Raw genomic sequence first — 22,473 nt, 5'->3', positions numbered from 1 at the left:
GGCAAGAAGCCTCCAGGAATGAGATTTCTTTGAAAAGATAAAAGACACTTTAAAAATTGTTTAAATGTTTAAATATTAAGAGGCTTGAAATAAATCTCTGATAAGTTCCCTTAAAACTAACCAAAAGAAACAAACAGCCAGATATTTACTGATTCCAAAGAAAACAAAAAGTTTGGAAGGACAGGTAAATAACCATGAGGTTTCTGCTCAGCTGTCAAGCGTTGTTTCCATGGTTATAATAACATAAACACTGAATATGGACCAAACCAAAACTGTAAACCAAACATATGAAGAGGACGGGGCACCGAGGTATGCTCGTGGATGGTGAGGCCAAGGACGTTATGTTCTGGGGTTGAAAAATCAAGATAACATCCAAGCTTTAAAAAAAAAAAAAAAAAAAAGGCAGAAAAATAAGAATGTTACTTAGGAAAATGGAGGTTAATGTCAAAAGAGTGAGTTTAAAAAGTCAAAAGCAGGACCAGGCTAAGGGATAGGCTTGAGGGGACTGGTGCAGCAGCCACAGGCTTATGACTACTTGACTCTTAAAATGAAGCATATGCAAGTCTTCAAACAAAATAAAACTAAGGTTAAGATGTGAAATGCAAGGAACCTGAACTGGCCGGTCAGATATTAAGAACCATAAAGATATGGGGGGAAATGCTGCAATCCCAGGTAATGAAAAAACTGAAAATGATGTGTGTCAACAAATTGGCAAAATGTTAAAAACTTGGTTAATTCCCAGCGAAACCGGCACTACTTCAACTAATTCTGAGATTGCAAGTTGGCACCAAGTGTAAGGAGTTACTTAAAGTTTTAAGTTGGCCATAAAAGGCTCACACCTCTGACTTACTCCACTTTGAGAGTGAACGTCAGGAAACAAATGGGATACACATGTGAGATGCCCGAAGACACTCAGCCCAACTTACGCCATCCTTACAAATTATCTAAATATATGACAGGCGAGAACCCTGTATTGAGTCAGTCAATACTCAATAACCAGTAAAACACCACAGCTAGGAAACTACCTACCAGCATGGGGAGATGTTCAGGATATAGGGTTAGGGGATAAGCTAGGACAATAATGAGCCCCATTAAAGATACATAACATACTTAACACACGTGTGTAAATACACATGTGCATGCCTCCCACACACGCACACACGCACACACACGTACGCACTTGTGCAATTTACAGCAGAAAACAAGAGAGGACAGCCATCAAAACACTTAGCAGTGTTCACCTGTGAGGGACCGGGATGAGGGTGATTCCTGGTTTTCATTTTATCCTTTGTAGGATCTCACACACGTATGTCATTTATAATGAGAAAAAATGCGACTTTGTGGAATTATTATATACAGTAAGTTTTCGTTATCCACTTAGTGTCTTTTATGGGGAAGTCGCACAGGGCCCCATTGCTGACTGTATTTTCCTTTATAATAATGAGTTAACAAGATGTAATTTTATGCATAATTTTTAAAAGAAGATTCATTTCTGCCAGGAGCATGAAGGTAAACCTGCTTGCCTGGAGTCCCAACTCCAGCTGCCAAAAAGGACCCTAGTGTCTAGTCGGCTGTGAAGTGAATATGTTCCCTATCTCTTGGATGGGACCAGAGAGAGCTCTCTGGGGTCAAGCCCCTATGGACTTCACCTCCGTGCCTGCCCCCTCCCTGGTGTGGCCATGGCCAACTTCTAAGTGGCTTACCTGGCCAACCTGCCCTCCACAAAGTGAAGCAGCTGCCAGAAAAGGCCAAGCCTCTCCCTGCCAATGCTCTGGGGGGCAGTGCCAGCATGTGGGACCGTCAGAGGCCTCCACACACGCCCCAGGCCACTGGGGGTCACCTAGAGTCTTCCTGTTACCATCCACACCGTGGGCGGCCCCTCGTGACGGTACATTCACCTTTCAGAGTGCAACCAGGGAACTCAGAACTCACCCAGTGAAGCGGGGGCTCCCCCCATCACAGGTGTCCTCGGGGAAACAGAGGCTCCGGCAACCACACCCCTGCGGCTCCTGCAGACCACCTTCCAAGACAAGAGGGCCAAGTCACAAGACCAGATCTGATCTGCAGGAGCACATCCAACTCCAAGGAGATGGGGCGCCAGCCAACACTCTAGGGGGGCTGCCTTGGGAACAGCAAGGCCAGCACCGGGGCTGGGGTGCTGGATCGGAGCTGGCTGCTGCCCTCCAGACCCTCCGAGTGACATGGGACATGACAGCCATGGAATCAAACATGGGAGTTCCACGAGGGGTGGATCCTGAACACCTCCGGCGGTGGGGGCGGAGGGGTGCCCTCCCAGAGCGAAAGAGCTGAAAGGAAGGGGGAACGGGTGTCCCAAGACACTCAGACCGGAGCAAGGTGGAGGAGGGGAGGGACGGGGGGCGCGGGCCGCGAGACTCGTGCGCCTGGCCCCGCAGATGGGAGCCTTCGGATGCCCACCTGTGGCGTCATCCCTGCTGTGTTACTAGTACTGTCTGTCCCCCGAGGGGTAAACTGATTACAGTCTTAATTGCAAGGCACCCATCACCCATGGCCCATGAATGGCTCTTTCATCATCTCTGCTCAGCTTGTGAAGGACGTGACGCCTGCCCATAAGCCCCGCATAGCTCCGACCCCACGTGTACCCCCCTGTACGGGGTGGATGTTCCCAGAGCCCTGAGGTCCTGTGACCTCACAGGCTGAGCCCCGCCTCTGGCTATGCCCGGATCCTGGGTTCAGAGGTGTGCGTGGACGGTCTACTCCCTGGCCCGTTTTTATCTGGTTCCAGGCACACCGTTCCTGGATGCTCTTCCTGCTGGGACAGAGATGGGCTGGTCTCAGCCCTCCCCACTGGGGCTCTCCCCGAGGCTGTGGCAGGGAAGGCTCTGGGAGAGGAAGCAAGCAGTGGAGGGGGGTGGGGAGCAGCTCCAACCCCACAGCCCTGGTGGGCCAGGCCAAGAGCGAGCTAGCTCCACAGCCCATGCGTTTGGAAACATGCTGTTTGGGCCACGGGCAAGAGCAGCCGGGGAGTTTTCCAGATGCTTCCCTGCAGGGTTTTGACAAAAAGCCCCCAAACCGGTACACTCTGCCGTGAAGGTTTGTTCCATTCTTCCGTCCTGATGAGTGAGCCGTAAGCGTGGGACGCCATGTTCTTAGGACCTAAACCCCCGGCACAAAGAGGGACTGGTGTCCCATTAGTGTCATGGAGGGGACCACGGACACCCGGGCTCTGTGTTCAGGGCACCCCTCTCTCTACTCCACCCCTCTGCCCTGTGCATTCTGGGGAGGCAACTAATAGGGGGCTGCTGGGGCGTGGGGGACACAACCGGGCTCACTGCACTCATCTTAGCCTCAGTTTCCTTCTCTGCAACGGGGGTGAGGGGGTGGGGGGTGGGGGGGTGGGGGAGGCGGTGACATACCCTCTGCAGCGCCCGGGGCGTGAGTGAGGTCCAAGCCTAACAGCACCTACCCACAGGAGCCAGCTCGGGGCGGGGACCCCTGGGAGCTCCACCCGCCAGAGCTCCTCCCTCGCTCTTTCTCCAATACCTGCCCAGGGCTCCCAGCTTCCCCTTTCCTTTGTGCCCTGCTAAGGCCCAGAGAACGGCTGTCACTGCTGCGGGAGTCCCCGGCTTCCAGCCCCCTTGCCACTCTCCCTCCTCCCAGGAGAAACCTGAGCCTTCAACACAGCAGCGCAGACCCTGGGGCAGGAGGACCCTGGGAGGAAGAGCCAGGAGACCCACAAAGCGAAGGGCTCAAACCAGAGGGTCCCCGGCCGCCCCGCCCTCTTCTGTGGCTGGAAGGGACCGCTTCCACTGTTGGTGACGTGTGGCCTTCCCCAGGCCGATGAGTGCCCACCAGCCGCACGAACAGCCAAGCCAAGGAATGTGGGCCCGCGGCTAACCAGGGTGCTAATAAGCATTTGGACCCGTGACCTGCGGAGCAGTGGGATTTTTTTGGGCGGGGCAGGAGGAGGATCAGCACAAAGGGTATGCGTAGGTCAGATGGGCAAGAACACGAGGGGCAGGGGCCCAGAGTTGCAGGGAAGCAGCAGGGGGACCCCAGGGACACAGGAGGTTGGACAAATGCCCCTTTAAAAAAGTCTGAACTCTGGCCTGGGGGTTCCCCAGAGAACCCCATGAAGGGGCCGTGAGGAAAGGAGACCAGCGGTGCCCGGGGGCCGCGGAGGGAAGGGGACAGCTGAGGAGAGAGGCCACGGGAGGGACACATGGACCCAGGCCTGCCCCTGTTCTCTCTGGACCTTCACCAGCAGCCCCGGCCGGCAGGGGCCCCTGGTTCCTGCTGACCCCGGGAACATCTGCCCGGGACAGGGCCCGCCCCTGGCCCCTACCAAGTGAGCAGGATGTCTAACATGTCGATCCGAGGGAAAAGAAAATATAGCAAACTGGCCCCCAAGTGACCAGTAAGGCTCACGGGCCTGGAGGACAGTGAGAGGGTGGGGGATAGGACCAGAGTCCGGGGGACAGCCGGCGTCTCCCCCACCCCACGCCACCGCCTGACAGGACAGGCAAAACAGCGATGGTGGAGACACTGGCCATCGTGCTTTGGGCAGCCGTTGGCTGCGGTCTCACGTGAAGGGAAAAGGGAATTGTCACTCTCGTGAAGGTCCCCAGCGGCCACGGAGGCCGAGCGAGCACAGAGGCCAGCAGAAGGGGTGCTGGCAGACGGGGGACAGAGAGCACCCTCAGGCTCAGGGGGCCCAACAGGGGGTGGGGGGCACCCACTGGGAGGCCCAGCTCAGGTGTGAGTCCCATGGAGCATGGCACATGGCCAGATTTCTGCAGGATAAACCATGGAAACTTACCTCTCTCTCACAGCTCAGGAGCAAGGAACCTGGACAGCGCTGGTGACTTCAAAGACACAGACTGCTCTTTCCTGGTGGAAAAAGAAAAAACATCAGAAGACAATGAGGGGTCGTGAATCGCCCTGTCCTAGAGGCCAGTCCCGGGCCTGGGATCCCACAGCTCAGTAGGGACAGTGGGACAGACAGTCACAAGGGCTCAAACCCCGAGAGCCATCCTCCGGGCCTATCTACGTGTCTCTCCATCCCGCCGCCCGTGACCCTGGGGCACCAGCCTCAGCCACTGCCCTGGGAGGCAGGAGCGCCCCGGGAGGAGCCCTAGTGAGGAGTCACAGCTGCCCCGTCCAGGCCTCTCCACAGTGAGGAGCGGAGGTCACCTGTCTCCTAAGGAACGGGGACACTCTGGGCATGATACAAAGTTCTTACTCTTTCTCCTCAGGCTCTGGTCTTCAGCCCCACCTGGGTCCACCCCCCAGGGGAAGGGGGAGCCCTAAGCAGGGCCCGCCCCTGAGCATCTCGTCCCGGCTAGAGCCACATACTTGTCCCATCCACTTCGGGACCAGCTCAGACTCCGCTCCCGCCCCGGAGGGATTTGAGCCATCCGCCAGAAACCTGGAGGAAGGGCTGATGGGGCTGAGCGAGCTCACTCCAGTTTCATCCCAGAAGGAGGATGGAACCGCGGAATTCTGTCTTGCAGACCACCAGCCTACTCGGTGACAGCTGAAGGCTTGTTTTCAATCTTCGCTTCCCTTCCTCGCGAGGAGGACCCAGCAACCCCCACAAACCAGACTCGGCTCTGGCCAGTGGCCACGGGGTTTCAAATGTTGAAATGAGCCCTTTTGCAAAATGTTTGGTTCCGAGCCCTGGTCCCACTGCCCACATCCTGTCCAAACTTCCTGGGGGAGTGAGATTTATTTAAGAAGGAATAAAATCTCCACGTTCACGTCCTTGAGTGAAAACACGCTCCGTCCCAGGCAATTTCAAGGATTAAGGTTACATATCTCTTAATGAGACACAGGCAGAAGGCAAAAAGTAGAGTTGGCTGGAGACGGGGATGGGCCCCGGTAATGCGGAGGTGCTATTCCCCAGCACCAAGGACCCCGGTTCTCTGCCAGGACAGAATCTGCCTCCAGAATGACCTCCCAATCGTTTTGTGGGTGTCCGTTCATTGTCTCATTCAACCAGATTCTGTGAAATGAACCCACTAGGTTATGTCCCAGACAGAGGGGGATCCGAAACACCCAAGACCCAGCACCCACCACCAGGCTGGGAAGGCAGACACCTGCACCAAGTATAAGAGAGGTTTCCGAATGGAGGTCAAGTTCATGGCTGTGCAACAGTGTCATAGGTGGGGTGAGCCAATACTCTAGGGGGAAGCAGGTCAAGCCACCCAGACATTGTGCCCTAGGAGGATAGTCAGAGCGGGAGCACGTGCAAAGGCATGTGATCACAGATGCACAGAATCAGGGGGGGTCTGCAGGGTGACACATGGGGCCAGAAGTGTGTGCTGGGAGCCAGGACAAGAAGCCAAGTCACAAAGAACCTGAGCGGGAAGTGGAGGAGCTTGGGCTCCCCCGTGGGGCTTCTGGGACTCCCAAGAGGGCTCTAGGGAGCATGGGACTCTTTCTCATGCATTCTAGAAAAACCTAGAGAGACTGCACAGCTTAGAAAGCTGAGCAACCGGGAGAAGCAGAGGCAAGAATCTACTGGAAGTTGCTGCCCACTGTGAGATCCAGACAGCTCAGCAGACCAGCAATCCTGGGGAACGTGAGAACCCAAGTCCCGTCTCCAATGTCCACACACATGCCAGCAACACCTTCGATTCTAGCTGAAAGCCACCAGGGTTCATCCCACTGCCCCCTCAGCATTCAGGGGTCCCGGAGTGCTCACTGCCCCGAAGAATCAAAGTTAGGGTCCCAAATGTCCACAATTAAGAACAGGGGGAGGGGGTGCGGGCGCGACTACCTGATTCACTCTGAGGTGGAAAGGCCAGTGATCTGAGCGGAGATCCAATCATCAGGAAGGAGGAAGCCATATTCCAAACCAAATGACCAAGTTCCGTCACCAAGACCAAAGGATGCAAAACCAGGAGTGAGAGATGGAATCCAGGGTCAGGAGCCGGCAAGATAAGAGAGGAAGAGGGGTGATCGGTGTCAGCTGTAAAGCAGGTATGAAACTACAGCCTATATTGCAGGAGGGAGCTTCTGGGGGGCGGGGGAGTGGAGGGCGGGTCTTGGGCAAATACCCCCCAGAGAGCAAAGGCGTTGCAGCTCACTTTTCTCCCCATCCATCCCAGGCAAGATGGCCTGGTCTGCTGCCTTAATCACGCCTGGTCTGGGCTGGCGGCTCCCATCCCAACTGGTGTTCTTCCAGAACTTCGTTGCCCTCGTCACTCTCCTGGGACAGGGGAATCTGGGTATTAGTTGGGTCTCATCTGGGAGCTTCCCAATAAGTACAGTTGAAACCATCGCTTACAGCTGGCGTTAGGTGAGTTCTGGGGCTTCTATTCCCACCCAGGTGCCCAAGTGTGGGCCTTCTAGTAATCTCCTGCTAGATAAGGTTAATTATGACCATGGTTACCCTCATCGAGCAGGCAGTGCTGAGACTAGTCTAGAGGCCCTTCACGTCTAACCCAAAGTCCTACAACGACAACCAGAGGAACTCGGGTTGCTTGCACAGGCAAGGAGCTGGGCCCACTTGCTGGAGGCATAAAAACAAGACCAGGTTATTTTCGACCTCTAGTCTTGGCAGAGGCAAGGGCAGCTTTCGGGAAGACCCAGGACTTCCATTCCCCCATGGCAATCCAATGTTGCCCCAGGATGGGCCAGGGTCCAGGCCAGTCAGAACTGCCAGTATCCTGTCTCACTGCCTGGCAGTGAACACTAGAAGCTGGACCCAGGGGAGAATCCAGACTTGCGTGGGAGGGTAAGCCGAAGACCATGAGACACTGAGCGCGCTTCCCCGCAGGACCGTTCCCAGATCATGCTGAGACGGGCCATCCTGGTTCCACAAAAGCGTATGTATTTTTAGTTCTTCATTAGTTCATTCAGCAATAATTCACTGGGCGCCTCCCAGGCTCCAGAGAAGACTGCACCCCGGTTCCTGGCGCTCGGGGCACATCCATTCAGTGATGGCACGGACGCCAGTGCCCGTGATGCAGGCGCATGGGTGTGCGGCTGGAGCCCTTTGCAACGTGCTGGCATCCCCAGCGGGTCGACAGGCTCCCCCTGGAGCAGCGGGGGACGGGATCCCAGCGTGAGCTCACTCCCGCACTGCCTCCACACGTGGACCACTGACTCACTCACTCCTTTCTCGACTCCCCCGTTCACGCACTCGTTCAATGAAGTAGTTCTCGGAGGACATCCGCATCCGCTCCCCCCCACCCACTGGCTCGCTCGCTAATCCGTGATCTCACACCCTCGCTCGCACGTCCGCTCCACGCCTGTGTCCACTTGCGAATGCGTCGGCCCGTTAATCGGCCCCATTCGTGGACTTATTTATTCACTCATTAGTTAAATTACTCAACTTTTTCCTTCTCTCGCTGATTTATTAATTTCTTGGCCCACTCGCGCTTTGGCTTATTAACTCATTGGGTTACTCCACTCACGCATTGATGCACAAATGGACTCAGAGGCTCATTCATTCCCTCACTGCTGGTTGATGTTGATGTTCCGATCTCTAGGAATCCAGGGGCTCGTTCAGGGAGTCGGGGATGCCTCCTCGCATCCACTGGCGCACTCACCCTCACTCACTGACTCCCTGGGCTGCTGGTCTTTCGCTCACTCACTTATGGACTCACTCACTCTCCTTTTGACATTTCTACTTACACATGGTCTCACCCAGGCGTTAATTAACTCATCATGCGTTGATTCCCATGTCCATTTAGTTCCTCAACTCACTGTGAACTTGCTAACACATCTGCATACTCCGCATCTCACCAACATTGTCCCTCTTGTTTTCACCAAGACTCAGTCATTCACTAACCTGCTGCGTCATTCATTCTGTTTCACTCATCACGGATCCCGTTTCTCCCTCGACAAAGTCTAGAATCTTCTCAATCAGAGAGAGCAGTCTAAATCTATTTTTTGAACGGAGATCTGTTTGTTTTGGGTTTGTTTTTTTCAGTTCTGCAAAATGAATGAAGCACGACCTCATCGGGACAAATGTTTTTCACTGGTCCATGTGTGGTCTTCTTCCATTTCATTTTATGATTGGACAAAGCCATTTATTCTTTTTAAATAATACAGTCGTTACCCATGAACAAAAGGATGAAACCAAAAATAAAAACTTACTCTATACTTACCCCAATCTATACTGTCCTTGGCCACGCTGGTCCCAGTCAGGATCTTCATCATTTAATATAATGACTGAAACAGCCAATGGGTGGCCATTCAGGGGGACAAGGCACATGTAAAAAGGAATAAAATATACTTTTCGCTCTAGTTCTTATTTGGCACACACTCATTTAGTTACCCATTTGTTCAATTTTAATTTTTTCTTTCTTCATAAAAAACATCTAAAATCCGCTGCAAACTAAGAGCTGAACACTGACCATCAGACGCCTCTCTCTCACTGCTCCTTACGCCAAGTGGCAACAACCTTAATCTGTGTATTTTTTTTCTTAATGGGCCAAAGTATATCAGAACTGAATTAGTAATATTCCTGCTTCACACCATATCTTTTAAGTTGGCCTTTTCTTTAAGATTTTATTTAGTAGAGAGAGAGAGTGCGCGAGCACACAGCAGGTTCCCCACTAAGCAGGGAGCCCGATGTGGGGCCCCATCCCAGGACCCTGGGATCTTGGCCTGAGTCGAAGGCAAACGTTTAACCAATTGTGCCACCCAGGTGCCCCTAAATTGGTCTATTTCTATTTCTATTTGAATATATCCATTGACCCATTCCTTTATTCACTAATAATATAAAATCAATACTCATGAACACTTCTCAACTAGGTTCTTGAACTTTCCTATCATTGTCCCAAAGTCATACAGTAGATCTCTTTGTGCAGTGGACCTCAGTGGTTTAAAAAATGACTGATCATAATTTTCATTCAGATGCATTCCACTCACATCATTGGTCCAGGCATGTCCTGTCTGCATTTAACTTTTAGATGTTACATTGAACCGTTTTTCAGTGTTACGGTGAATGACCATGAGCCCACCACCCTATTCAACTACTAGAATACTGAGCCTTGAAATGAGTGACAGCCTAGATCTTTACGAAGAGGGAATGTTTGATCAGTGGGTTAAATAAATGAATAATCAATGCGACAAACATAAAATGAGACTTGAAGTTTTGAAATGAATGAAAAAAACTAAGTTTTTTACTTGTCTTTCTTTTGCACCACATTGGATTAATGATGAACTGTGGCTTGTAACGTATTTCCATCATTGGGTCTATGCATGACATTTTAAACATTAATTACATTTATGTTTTATTTCACTTTTTGTTTACATTTCCCGTATTCTTTTTTTAATTTGGGTATAGCCAACACATAACGTCATATTTAGTTTCAAGCGCACAGCACAGTGATGCCCCAGCTCCTAGAGGATATGATGCTAAGGAAAGTAAGTCAGAGAAAGGCAAATAGCGTATGATTTCACTTCTATGTGGAACCTACAAAACAAACCGAAAGAATAAACAAAAATCAGAGTCAGACCTATCCACAGAGAGAAGAAACATGGTCCCCTGAAGGACGGGGGTAGGGTGAGCAAAATGGGTGAAGAGTGGGAGACACAGACCCCCAATTATGGAATGAACAAGTCATGAGAATAAAAGGCAGATCATCGGGAATATGGTCAGGGGTATGTAATAGTGTCGCATGGTGACAGATGGGAGCTTTTTCTTTTTTTAACTGATACAATGAAAGCCTACAAACTAACCACCAAACCAAGAACTCGATACTTACGTAGCACAATAAGCTCCTTCCCACAGGATAAGGCAAAGGTTGTCATGACTGGAGAACAATGTAATTAGCTATGGGGTATCCAGCCTGCAGAATGTAAAGAGGATGTTGACAAACCAGATTTGGGGTTTAATTACTGAACTTGAAGGAACTGTGACAGAAATTTCTCAAAAACAGTGATATACGCCACATTCTTCTACCTGGCTCATGAATGGGCCTCCATTTTATTAATTAATGTATTAGCTTATCCATTTTAATAATATAATGAGCACCATTAAATAAACCACCCACCATAAGAATGAGGAGAGCTGCAGACAACGGACTCTGGGCCCCATACCCGCAGAGCTAAAGGGTTAGAATTTCTTTTATAAAAGGGTGTGTGCTGTGCTAAATCGGATTTCTCATGAAACTTGGTTTGTTTTTGTTTTTGTTTTTTTCAAGATTTTATTGATTTGACAGAGATCACAAGTAGGCAGAGAGGCAGGCAGAGAGAGAGGGGGAAGCAGGCTCCCTGATAAGCAGAGAGCCCGATGTGGGGCTCGATCCCAGGATTCTGGGATCATGACCTGAGCCGAAGGCAGCGGCTTTAACCCACTGAGCCACCCAGGCGCCCCATGAACCTTGATTTGTGACACAGTCTCATCAGTGGCTCTTATGTGGCCTTCATGATTCCATTCCACGCTTTTTAATCACACAGACAACCCTAATACCCTCAACAAACAGCCCCAACAAAGACAAGAATTGAGACTGGTACTCACAATGAGCCATAAAGGTCTTGATGACAGAAATCAGCTCAAGTGTGTCCCCTTCTGTGGAGTAGAAAAGTAGATGAGGAGGAAGAAAGGGAAAATGAATACGAATTCTCTTGTTAAATTTTTTGATTTTTAAAGGTTTTGTTTACATTCCAATTGGTTAGGGGCACCTGGGTGGCTCAGTAAGTACGTAAGTAAGTACTTACTTACTCAGTAAGTCAGTCTTTGGATCAGGCTGTGATCCCGGGGTCATGGGATCAAGCCCCACATCAGGCTCCCTGCTGCCTCTTCCTGCTGCTCCCCCTGCTTGTGCTCTCTCTCCCAAATAAATAAATGAAATCTTTTCAAAATTAATTGATTAATTAATTAAATTCCCATTGGTTAACATATGGTGTAATACTAGTTTCAAGTGTACAATACAGTGACTTTACCCTTCCATACAGATGTCCAGACATAAACCATTCATCATTCATCACCAGTCACAGTCAGTGGTCCAAGCTTGTGAATTCTTTTCATTTATATTTTACCTATTGATTCATTCACTCATTTACTACTTACTCATGAAGAAGTATAAATTTGGAAAAACCCAGAATAAGAGGCTTGACATCCCTAATTTCCATCTATAAGATCATTTCCCACAGATAGCATGTCTGTTTCTTATTTTTTTTTAAGATTTTATTTATTTATTTGACAGACAGAGAGATCACAGGTAGGCAGAGAGGCAGGCAGAGAGAGAGGAGGAAGCAGGCTCCCCGCCTAGCAGAGAGCCCAACAGGGGGCTCAATCCCAGGACCCTGGGATCATGACCTGAGCCGAAGGCAGAGGCTTTAAGCCACTGAGCCACCCAGGCGCCCCTCATGTCTGTTTCTTAAACTGGCCTCAGTGTTTCATGTACGGACAACTCAACATAATGTTCCGTATCAGTCTCATGTTTATTCCTTGATCGTGTTTGGCTTTCTTTGATTATATGTCCTACTTTTCTTTAACTGAAGATGTATTCATTTATTTTAGAGAGAGCATGAGCAGGGGGAGAGGCAGAGAGAGGGAGAGATTCTCAAGCAGACTCCTAGGTGAGCAGAGAGCCCAGTTCCAAGGTTCAATCCCATGACCCAGAAACCATGACCCGAGCCAAAACCAAGAGCTGGACCCTTACCCAGCTGAGCCAACCAGGTCCGTTATTTCCTACTTCTTACTAATGCATTCACCACCCTTAAACTGCCCAAAACAAGACAAGAACCCCAACTATTACTCACACACACTGGTGGTCTCCATGCTCCTAAGACAACCTCTGAATTCAAGGCCAGGCGGAATGCCAGAACTGGTGTGGCAGTCCCCATTCTGAGGAGTGTAAGAGCAACAAGAAAACAATTTGAGGTCTTCTATCCATTGATGCTTTGCATTCCACCTCTCATTTACTCAGCCATTTAATATTTATTAACTTATCGTGGTGTTTGCTTTCCTAGAGCAAATACTGAACTTCCCGTTCATTGATTCAGAGCAAAACATTGATTATTACTTATCAATGGCTATGTAATCCAAGGTCACGCCCTTGGTCCACTTTTTATCCATTCCAGATTATAGTCATAATATTGTTTTCTTCACCCCATCTTTTCATAATCTGGAATGTGCCTCACTCTGTTCATCTTTAATCCTTTAGATACTTTAGTGATCCTTCCACTGATTCTTTTCTAGTAATATAATCATAATCTATGAGCCATAAAATTAGAAGCAAAAGACTCTCACGTATCTCTGACATCTATCTATAGGATTTTTTTCCCAACAGAGGAATAGGCTCGATTTCTTTAGTGTTGGACCTCAGAGTTCCAGACATGTAGTAGTCATCGTTCATGACTCATACCGCCACCAGTGGTCATCATTGATCCAGACTTGGCCCTCATCTTAATCTGTGTCTACATGAATTTTATTAATTCATCAATCATACTGAAAGAACTACCTGAAGTCCTAAAACACCAGAGTAAGATCCTTAAATATCTCTAACATCTGTCTATAGAATTATTACTCATGGCACGACCCTCTCTCATGACTTTACTTCGGTGTTGCGAGGAAGGATCACTCAAAACAATGCTTCCGTCAGCCCCATCCCTAAACCAGGGCCATGGTTCACCTTCAAAAATTATATTTCATACTTTTAAAATAATACAGTGAATGCCTTTAAAAAAAAAAAAAAACAGGCAAACACGGAAACCAAGACAACAACCTTGACTATTACTCACATGGGTCTGCATGTTCCCAGTGCGGAGGTGTAACCATGGCACTCACAGCCCTGAAGGATGCTTACGTCAGCTCAAGGGCACCCTTTCCAAGGCTTACAGAACACAGGAAGAGATAAAGAAAGGTTAAGACATTATCTGCATTGGCCCTTGAGTTCCATCTTTTATTGAGTCAGTCATGGACGTACTTATTTGAGAGAACGTTTCATCTTCTCTTCAGTAAACGGTATAGGTCTTGTCACCCGCACAGAACAGGGGCACTGACTATTGGTAACACTGTCTGTATCATCCTTAGTCAAGGAGTATTTGCTTCCTAGTGAATATCAGATTTTTCAGTAAATATCAACAGCTTATCTTGCCTTCTCATATATTTTTATAACTGGACAAGGCTTAACCTTATTCATCTTTACCAACACATTCTCAATGTTCTTTCACTGATCCAGTTGTAACAAGTTTAAAAAACACATGAACATATAGACCAAAGTGAAATCCTTGTATACTTCTGACATCTGTTTTCTAGAATCTTTTCAAAAAGAGAGAATGGACTAGATTTCTGTTGGGTTGGACCTCAGAGTTCCAGACACGTAGCATTCATCGTTTAAGACTCATACGCCACCAGCCGTCATCATTGATCCAAGTTTAGTCCACTTTCTCTTCCTTCCGAAATTTCTATGATACTTACTGATGAATCTGCTAGCTCACTAACTACACTTGTAAACCCTATGACTCACAAAACTAAGAGCCCTGATATCTCTAATCTGTATATAGAATCACTGTTGTATCAATGTATCTCTTTCATCAACATCTTGAGGTTTTCATAGATGCACCCACTGATATCATGCTTCCGATCTACCCTGTATTTGCCACTAGGCTACGGTTGGCCTTATTTGATTTTATTTTGAAACTCGTTATTTTATTTTGAATACTCTTAACCCAGAACAATACAAGAACATTAATTATTACTCACATTGGTCTCCATGCCCCTAACAAACAGATGGAACCAGGAGCTCAACACCATGAAAGATGCTTACATCAGCTCACGCGCGCCCATTCTGCGGAGTACAGAGCACAAGAGATGATAAAAAAAAATTACGCCATCTCATCTCTCCATTGATCCTTGCCTTTCCTCTTTAATTTAGACAGCCGTGGGTGCAATTGTTAATTTCGAGTGTATTTATTTCATTTTCTCTTAAGAAAATAATTCTGAACTTGCCACGGACCCAAAACATAAAACTGTCCATAATGTATACTGTCTATATTCTCCCTAACCTAAGAGGCTAACAGTCATATGCTGTTGGACTTCAGTGTTTTCAATATATATCCACAGCATTTCTTGCCTGGTCACATAATTTTATAACTGGACGATGCTTCCCTCCACTTGTCATTCACTCTTTCTTTTTCTCTTTCTTTCCTCAATTCACTTATCCAATAATAATAATGGAATAAAAAACCATGAGCACACAAAAAGACCAAAAAAATCTTTGTGTATCCCTGACCTCTGTATGGAAAATCGCTTTAAGCAAAGGGAACAGACTCGAATTCTCTCCTGCTGGACCTCAGAGTTCCAGACACGTATTCATCGTACACGACTCATACGCCACCAGCGGTCATCATCGATCCAGTATCGTCTCTCCTTTTCTTCATTCATTTCTCTTTGTTTCTTGACCATGAATGCACGAACAATAATGTGTAATCACCATGATTTACAAAACCCCAAGAAGAGTTTTTATGTCCCTAATCTGTATGGCAAATTATTCTCACATCAATCTCTTCCCTTAACCTTGGCTTTACATATGTGTAATAATAAAATGCACCATCTCGATCATACATTTATTGTAACCGTACAATCGGCCATCTTTTTAATAACACACTGAATACTCTTTAAACACCTCCCAAACCAAGACAAATACTTTGCCTGCTACTCACGCTGGTCTCCATGCTGCCAGCACACGTATGCGACCACAGAGCCTGTGACCACCGAAGGTGCTGAATCAGCTCAGATGGGTCCGCTCTGAAGAGTACAGAGAACAGGTGATTACTTTAAAAAAAAAAAAAAGAAACAGATCTTACCTTCATTGGTCCTTGATTTCTGCATTTCAGTTACTCATTGATTTATTAATTTTCCATAATTTTTTTTTCTCTTAACAAAAGGAACAACCTAAAACTTGGATCTGATCCAGAACAATAAAACTGACTCTTCCTAAACAGTATCTACGTGACCTTCAACCACAGAGATAACATTCTTAATCCCTTTATTTCTTAATGAGCATCATTTTTTTCAATTTTAGCAAAATTTTTTGCCTGATCACCCCATAGGTTTATAACTGAAAAACACGTGACCTTCTCATCTCTATTTGTTTGATGGTTCTAACTTTGATTCATTAGTAATAGTGACACTAAATCTATGAGTCTAAAATGAGGACATGGTATCTGTCTGTTCCTAACACGTGTCTAACAGAGCACGTCCAACAGGAAATAGACGAGGTATCGTGTTGAACCTCACACGTATCAGTCATGCACAACTCCTACACCGCCAATCACAACAACTGGTCCATGCTAGACCCACACTTTCTTCATGTGTTTTACATTTGTGCTCAATTAAATCATTAATTCATAGATATAAGTAAAAGATACATTTATTCAAGAAAAGATGAGCACAAGATCCCTGAATATCCTTAATGCTGTTCTATACAATCCTTTCCCATATACTAGGTTTTTTCCATTTTTTTTTTTTTTGTTTAATCAACAAATGATTCTATTATATCTATTTTTGTGCCATGGATAACTTTTTTATTCTGTTTAATACTTTTTTAAAAAAAGATTTTAATTATTTGACAGACAGAGATCACAAGTAGGCAGAGGCAGGCGGGGGGAGAGGGTGGGGGTGGGGGGAGCAGGCTCCCCGCTGAGCAGGGAGCTGGATGTGGGACTCCATCCCAGGACCCTGGGATCATGACCTGAGCTGAAGGTAGACGCCTAACCCACTGAGCCACCCGGACGCCCCTCTGTTTAATACTTTTTAACAATGGTGACGTGGTTTGATGTGATCTATTAGATACATGTTAGGAATACTCTTAAACCAATGATTAAAACCAAGCTAACATCTTTGACTATTACTCACTTTGCTCTCTTTTCTGACACAGAGACAATATAATCTTAATTATGGCAAAAGCTAAAATCAGCTCAGTCCATCCATTCTGAAGAGTACCAAGAAGACACAATGATTAAAACAAATGAGACCTTCTCCCCACTGACCCCAGTTTTCATCGTTCATGTACACAGTCACTTAAGTGTTCATTAATGTACAGTAATATTTATTTCCTCTCCGTACAATAAACATCAAACTCTCAGCTGACCCAGCATGCTACTGACGACTCCCTATCAGCCCCCAAGTCACCGTTACTCAAAGCTGTAATGCACTGGGTCCATCTATCATCCACTCCAGTGAATATGAATATTCATTTTCCTGACGATATATTTTAGTAATGAACAATGTTTCCCCCTCTTCATCTTTATTCATTCATACATTTGAGAATTTATTCTTGTGATTGATTCTTTTATAATCATATTTTTAAAATTCATGAACACAAAGACCAAGAAAAAGATGACTGCAGAATGTTAAAATCTATCAACAGTCTTAAAATATGGTGAATGGACTAGCCTTTTCGTGTTGGACCTCAGGGTCCAACATGTGAGGCGTTCTGTTCATTGCCTATGATTCAAACGCCAACAGTTATCACCACTGGACCATGACTGCCCATCTTCTTTCTCATCTACATTTGTTTATTCATGAATTAATAAAGAAATGCAGGTAAATCACAAACACACAAAAAATAAGGTCCCTGAAAAACCCCTAACATCCACCTCTAGAATCATTCACCCAGAGACTAAATCTCTTTCATTTAATTCAACTCAGTGTTTCAGTTATGGCCTAAAAAATGCAATGCTTCATATCAATCTGATATTAAACATCACCGGGGTTGACCTTCTTTGATTATATTCAATACTTTTTAATAATGCAGTGAATAATTTTCTTAAAAAACCACTCGAACTAAGTCAAGAACTGTGACTACTGCCCCACTATTCTCCATGCTCCTAACACAAAGATGCAACCAGATGGTTTGTGACCTTGGGAGAATCCTTAAATCAGGTCAAGAGTGGCCATCTAAGGAGTACAGAGTATCACAGCAGATGATAACAAAATTGAGAAACTGTCTCCACCTACCTCGCTTTTTACCCTGGTTGGTCATTTTGGCAATCATTATTTTGGGTATATTTGATTTCCTTTCCCATAAGAAAAAGACCAGGGGTGCCTCGGTGGCTCAGCCAGTTAAGCGTCTGCTTTCCGCTCAGGTCAGGATCCCCGGGTCCTGGGATTGAGCCCCTATCTGGCTCAGCAGGGAGCCTGGTTCTCCCACTCCCCCTGCTTGTGTTCCCTCTCTCACTGTGTCTGTCAATAAATAATAAAATCTTTTTTTTTAAAAAAGCACAAAACAAAGCAAGTGATCTTTTAAAAATTGAGACCGTATCCTCTATAACTTTTGTTTTCTACATTTCACTTACTCAATTACTAAGGTATTTATCAATTTTTCATAATGTATATATATTTCGCTCTTAACAAAAGAAGAACCTCCGATTTGGAATGGATCCTGTAGAGCCAAACTTGACGTTCACATTATCAGTGTCTATATGATCCTAAACTAAAGAGGTAAAATTCTTTTTCCATTTATGCCTTAATGGGTACAGGTGTTTTCAATTTCTATTACTACTATTGTCTGCCTTATCACGTAAGTTCATAGCTGGACAATGCTCTGCCCTCTTCTTTTTGATCTGTTTATTTTTATTTGTTTAATTGTTCTGTCAATGATCCATAAATAGTAACCCAAAATCTAGGAATCTAACAGAAGACTATGATTATTTGTACATTTCTAACCTGTGCTTCTAGGACCACTTCCAGCAGAAGAGATCAACAGACTAACTACATTTTGTACTGGACTTCAGAATTCCAGATACATTTTACTCACTGTCCCTGACTCAAAGCCACCAGTCATCATCCATGGGCCATGTGAAGCCTCCTTCTTTTCCTCATTCATTTCTTACTCTGTATGGAATCATTAATTCACCGATAATAATAAAATATACATGATTCATGAAAAGGCAAGCACAAGATCCCCGAATCCCACCCTTAACATCTATCAACAGAAATCTTTCTCAGTACACCGCATCTTTTTCATTAAGGGACTTCAACATTGCACATTATTAATCAAAGTTTCAGATCTCATTAATCAGTGGGCTAGAGATAACCTTTTAAATTAAATCTAATACTTTAAAATAATACAGTGAGTGCCTCACACAAATGACCAAAAAAAAAAAAAAAAGACAAGAACTTTGACTCTTACTCTACCTTGGTGTCTTTCTGAAAACAGAGATAATGTGACAGCTTTAATGACAGAAGAATACTTTAGTCAGCTGGTTTCTGAAGAGTATCAAGCAGAAAAGATGGTAAAAAGACTGAGACATTCTTTCCACTGATCTACACTTTCCGTACTTAATGTACAAGTCCTATAGGTATTTATTTATAGTAAAATTTATTTCTCTTTCTCTCAACACAATAGTCATCAAACTTGAAACTGACCCAGGCCGGTACTACTACCTACCACCGTCCGTGTCACCCTTATTCAAAGATGTAATACCCTCAGTCCATTTATCATCCTCTCCAGTGAAAATTAATATTCATTTTCCTGACTAGATATTTTAGTAACAAACAAAGCTTTGCCCTCTTCATCTTTATTCATTCATACATTTGCTAATTTATTCTGCCATTCATTCCTTCATGATTATTTTTTTTTTTCCATAACATGGTGTTTTATTTTTTTTTATTTATTTTTTTTTTAAATTTTTTTAATTTTTTATTTTTTATAAACATATATTTTTTATAAACATATATTTTTATCCCCAGGTCTGTGAATCACCAGGTTTACACATATAATTCATGAACACAAAGACCAAGAAAAAACTCACTATATAACCCTGAAATCTGCCTACGGTATGACTTGAAATATGGGAAATAGACTAGATTCCTTCCGTATTGGCCCTCGGAGTCCCACACTCCCGTGATTCACCATCCATGACCCGTGGACCCCCAGTCATCATCACTGGTCCAGGACTGGCTGTCTTTCCACCCATTCTCATCTACATTTCTTTACTGACTAATTCATTAATCAAGAAATAGATACAAATCACACCAGGAAATAAGATCCTTCACCATCCCTAACATTCATCCAAAATATCATATATAAACAGACGAAATCATTCTCATTAACTGCACTTAGTGTTTGTTAATCATTTTAATGCCTCCAATCCATCTGATATTGTAAACTGGTAAACTGGTATGGCTGGCCTTCTTTGACCCACTCAGACCAAACAAGAATGTTGACTATTACTCACACTGATCTCCACGCTCCTAAGAGGCAGACGCAAACATCAAGATCACGGACTGTAGGTGAATCCTGAAGTATGCTCAAGTGTGTCCATTCTGGGAGTAAAGAGCAAAACAGATGATAAAAAATTAAGACGTTTATCCCTTGGTCCACAGATTATGCCACCCATTTATTTAAGAATTTATTATGGTAATATACTTTTCTGCATATATCAAATGTTGAACTTGAAACCGTCACCAGTAACTGTTCCTTACACGGTTCCACACTGTCCTTTCATCAAGGACAAAATGCATTTCATAGAACAGTCCACTTGTGGTCCGTTCCAAATTACAATACTATTATTTCTTTTTGTCCCTTCCTGACGTACAGTTCCAAGAGCGAATTCAAGCAGATATAACGAACGACATCTCTTTCCTGTTGGACCTCAGAGTTCCAGACACGTGTTCATCACATGTGACTCATAGGCTCAGTGTCATCATCGGTCCAACACTGTCCCTCTCTTTCTTCATTCAGTTCTAGGGGTTGACTGATTGTAGAACTCACTCATTAACAACAATTTTAAATGCTATCATTCATAAAAACTCACGAAGAGTCTTTATGTCTGTCATTTATGTATGGAATTAGTCACACTTCAATATATGTATCATAATGACCTGTTTTTCTTATATGGATTAATCAAAATAATGTTAACTACATTCCATATTTCCACTGACACACAGTCACATTCTTTAATCTCAAAATACAACACTGGAACCAAGTAAATCATCTCAACTGTTACTCACATTAATTTCTGTCCTACTGGACAGAAGCAGCCACAGAGCTCTTGATCTTGAAAGATGCTAATTCAGCTCAACTGCATCGTTCTAAGGAACAGAGAGCAGAATCGATGGTAAGGGAAAAAAAAAAAGAGACCTAATTGCCACTGATCCTTGCTTTCTGAATTGCAGTAATTAGGTATTCATTACTTTTCCTTAATATGGGATTTTTTTTATCTTAGCAAAAGCATAAAACAATCTAAAGACTGACCCAAAAAAATAAAATTCAGTCTTCTTCATCATGGCCCACATGGACCCTCAGCCATCTGATCTGCTGGTTTCTTAATGGGTATAAATGGTTTTAAACTTATTAATGGTATCTCATGCCTCAGCATATACATCATGACTGAACCATGGTTCACCTACTTAATAGATTTATTTGTATTTCTTTAAACACATCCATCATTATTCCATTAACAATAACTAATCTATGGCTATGAAATCAATACAAAAATGTGATTTTTGTATATTCCTGACATGTCTTCATGGAAACAATTTCAGTGGAAGAAACAGAGGGACCATGACCCACCCAGGAACTCCCAGTTTCAGACACATTTTCTTCGTCTTTGACTGCCAAGCTTCCAGTCATCATCACTGGTCATGACTGAGTCTGGTTTTGTTTCTACATTAGCATCGATTAGATTATAATTCATTAATAACAGTAATAGCACATGCTTCATAAAAAACACTAGAACAGGTTCTTGAATATCCCTAACATCACTTCACAGAATCTTTTCCCACACAGACTCTATATTTCATTAACGGAGCTCAGTCTTGCACATTCCAGATTAAAATATAATGTTTCCTGTCATATTTAGGTCATGGTACACTTTTAGGTCATTAGGTCATGGTATACTTTTAAATTAATTTAATAATTTTTAATATGACCCAATTTTAAATGACCCAATCCAAGACAACAGCTTTGACCATTACTCACCTTGGTCTCTCCTTATAGTGGCACAATGACTATTTAATGAGGTCAAAGCGGAAATCAGTTCCAGCACCCATTCTGAAGAGTACTAAGCAGAGAAAACATTGAGACTTTCCCTCCAATGACTCATAGTTTCCATTATTTGTTTGCATAGTCATCTGGACATTTAATAATGTTAATATTTGTTTTCCTCTTAACAAATCAAATGTCAAATTTTAATGGACTCGATCAATATCTATTACTTATCAATGTCTATCACTCTCACTTAAGATATATACACCTGATCATTTTATTTCCCGTTCCAATTATATTTCCTTATTATATATCTTAATAATAAAGTGTTTTACCCTCTTCAAGTTTATCCATTTACATTTATCCTATTTTTTTAAACTGAAGTACAACTGATACAAAAATTTCCTACAAAGATTATTAACATAATGCTTCATATTAACATGGTATTTCTTTTTAAGTACGTTTGGTCGATCACTGATTGTATTTCACACTTTTTAGTAACGGAGTGAAAACAATTTTGAAAAACCAGCAAACCAGGAAAAGAATTTTGACTCTTACTGGCAGTGGGGTCCACGCTATCACCCACAGATTC

At 44.7% G+C, this 22,473-nt stretch overlaps 1 long non-coding RNA gene, 5 other non-coding genes and 2 pseudogenes across 6 annotated transcripts; all 8 read right to left on the bottom strand.

Moving 5' to 3' along the window:
* Nucleotides 1–12,705: 12,705 nt before the first annotated feature.
* On the bottom strand, nt 12,706–14,735 carry LOC131835409 (uncharacterized). The gene is made up of 3 exons (XR_009355180.1): nt 14,651–14,735; nt 13,687–13,778; nt 12,706–12,790 (listed from the first exon to the last, which is right to left on the bottom strand). It is a non-coding gene; the product is annotated as an uncharacterized LOC131835409 (long non-coding RNA).
* LOC131837728 (small nucleolar RNA SNORD113/SNORD114 family) lies at nt 13,261–13,336 on the bottom strand. Its single transcript, XR_009356317.1, has one exon. It is a non-coding gene; the product is annotated as a small nucleolar RNA SNORD113/SNORD114 family (small nucleolar RNA).
* LOC131837727 (small nucleolar RNA SNORD113/SNORD114 family) lies at nt 14,245–14,319 on the bottom strand. The gene has a single exon (XR_009356316.1). It is a non-coding gene; the product is annotated as a small nucleolar RNA SNORD113/SNORD114 family (small nucleolar RNA).
* Nucleotides 14,736–15,232: 497 nt separating the features above from the next.
* On the bottom strand, nt 15,233–15,304 carry LOC131837738 (small nucleolar RNA SNORD113/SNORD114 family). The gene has a single exon (XR_009356327.1). It is a non-coding gene; the product is annotated as a small nucleolar RNA SNORD113/SNORD114 family (small nucleolar RNA).
* Nucleotides 15,305–17,353: 2,049 nt separating this feature from the next.
* LOC131837771 (small nucleolar RNA SNORD113/SNORD114 family) lies at nt 17,354–17,433 on the bottom strand (annotated as a pseudogene).
* A 1,240-nt stretch (nt 17,434–18,673) lies between these two features.
* On the bottom strand, nt 18,674–18,747 carry LOC131837764 (small nucleolar RNA SNORD113/SNORD114 family). Its single transcript, XR_009356349.1, has one exon. It is a non-coding gene; the product is annotated as a small nucleolar RNA SNORD113/SNORD114 family (small nucleolar RNA).
* A 1,024-nt stretch (nt 18,748–19,771) lies between these two features.
* Nucleotides 19,772–19,846, bottom strand: LOC131837768 (small nucleolar RNA SNORD113/SNORD114 family). The gene has a single exon (XR_009356353.1). It is a non-coding gene; the product is annotated as a small nucleolar RNA SNORD113/SNORD114 family (small nucleolar RNA).
* A 694-nt stretch (nt 19,847–20,540) lies between these two features.
* LOC131837753 (small nucleolar RNA SNORD113/SNORD114 family) lies at nt 20,541–20,609 on the bottom strand (annotated as a pseudogene).
* Nucleotides 20,610–22,473: the final 1,864 nt, after the last annotated feature.

The sequence above is a fragment of the Mustela lutreola genome, chromosome 7, assembly GCF_030435805.1.
Source record: "Mustela lutreola isolate mMusLut2 chromosome 7, mMusLut2.pri, whole genome shotgun sequence".
Lineage (NCBI taxonomy): Eukaryota > Metazoa > Chordata > Mammalia > Carnivora > Mustelidae > Mustela > Mustela lutreola.
Note: the sequence above shows the minus strand (reverse complement) of the source record. Positions and strands in the feature narration are given on the sequence as shown.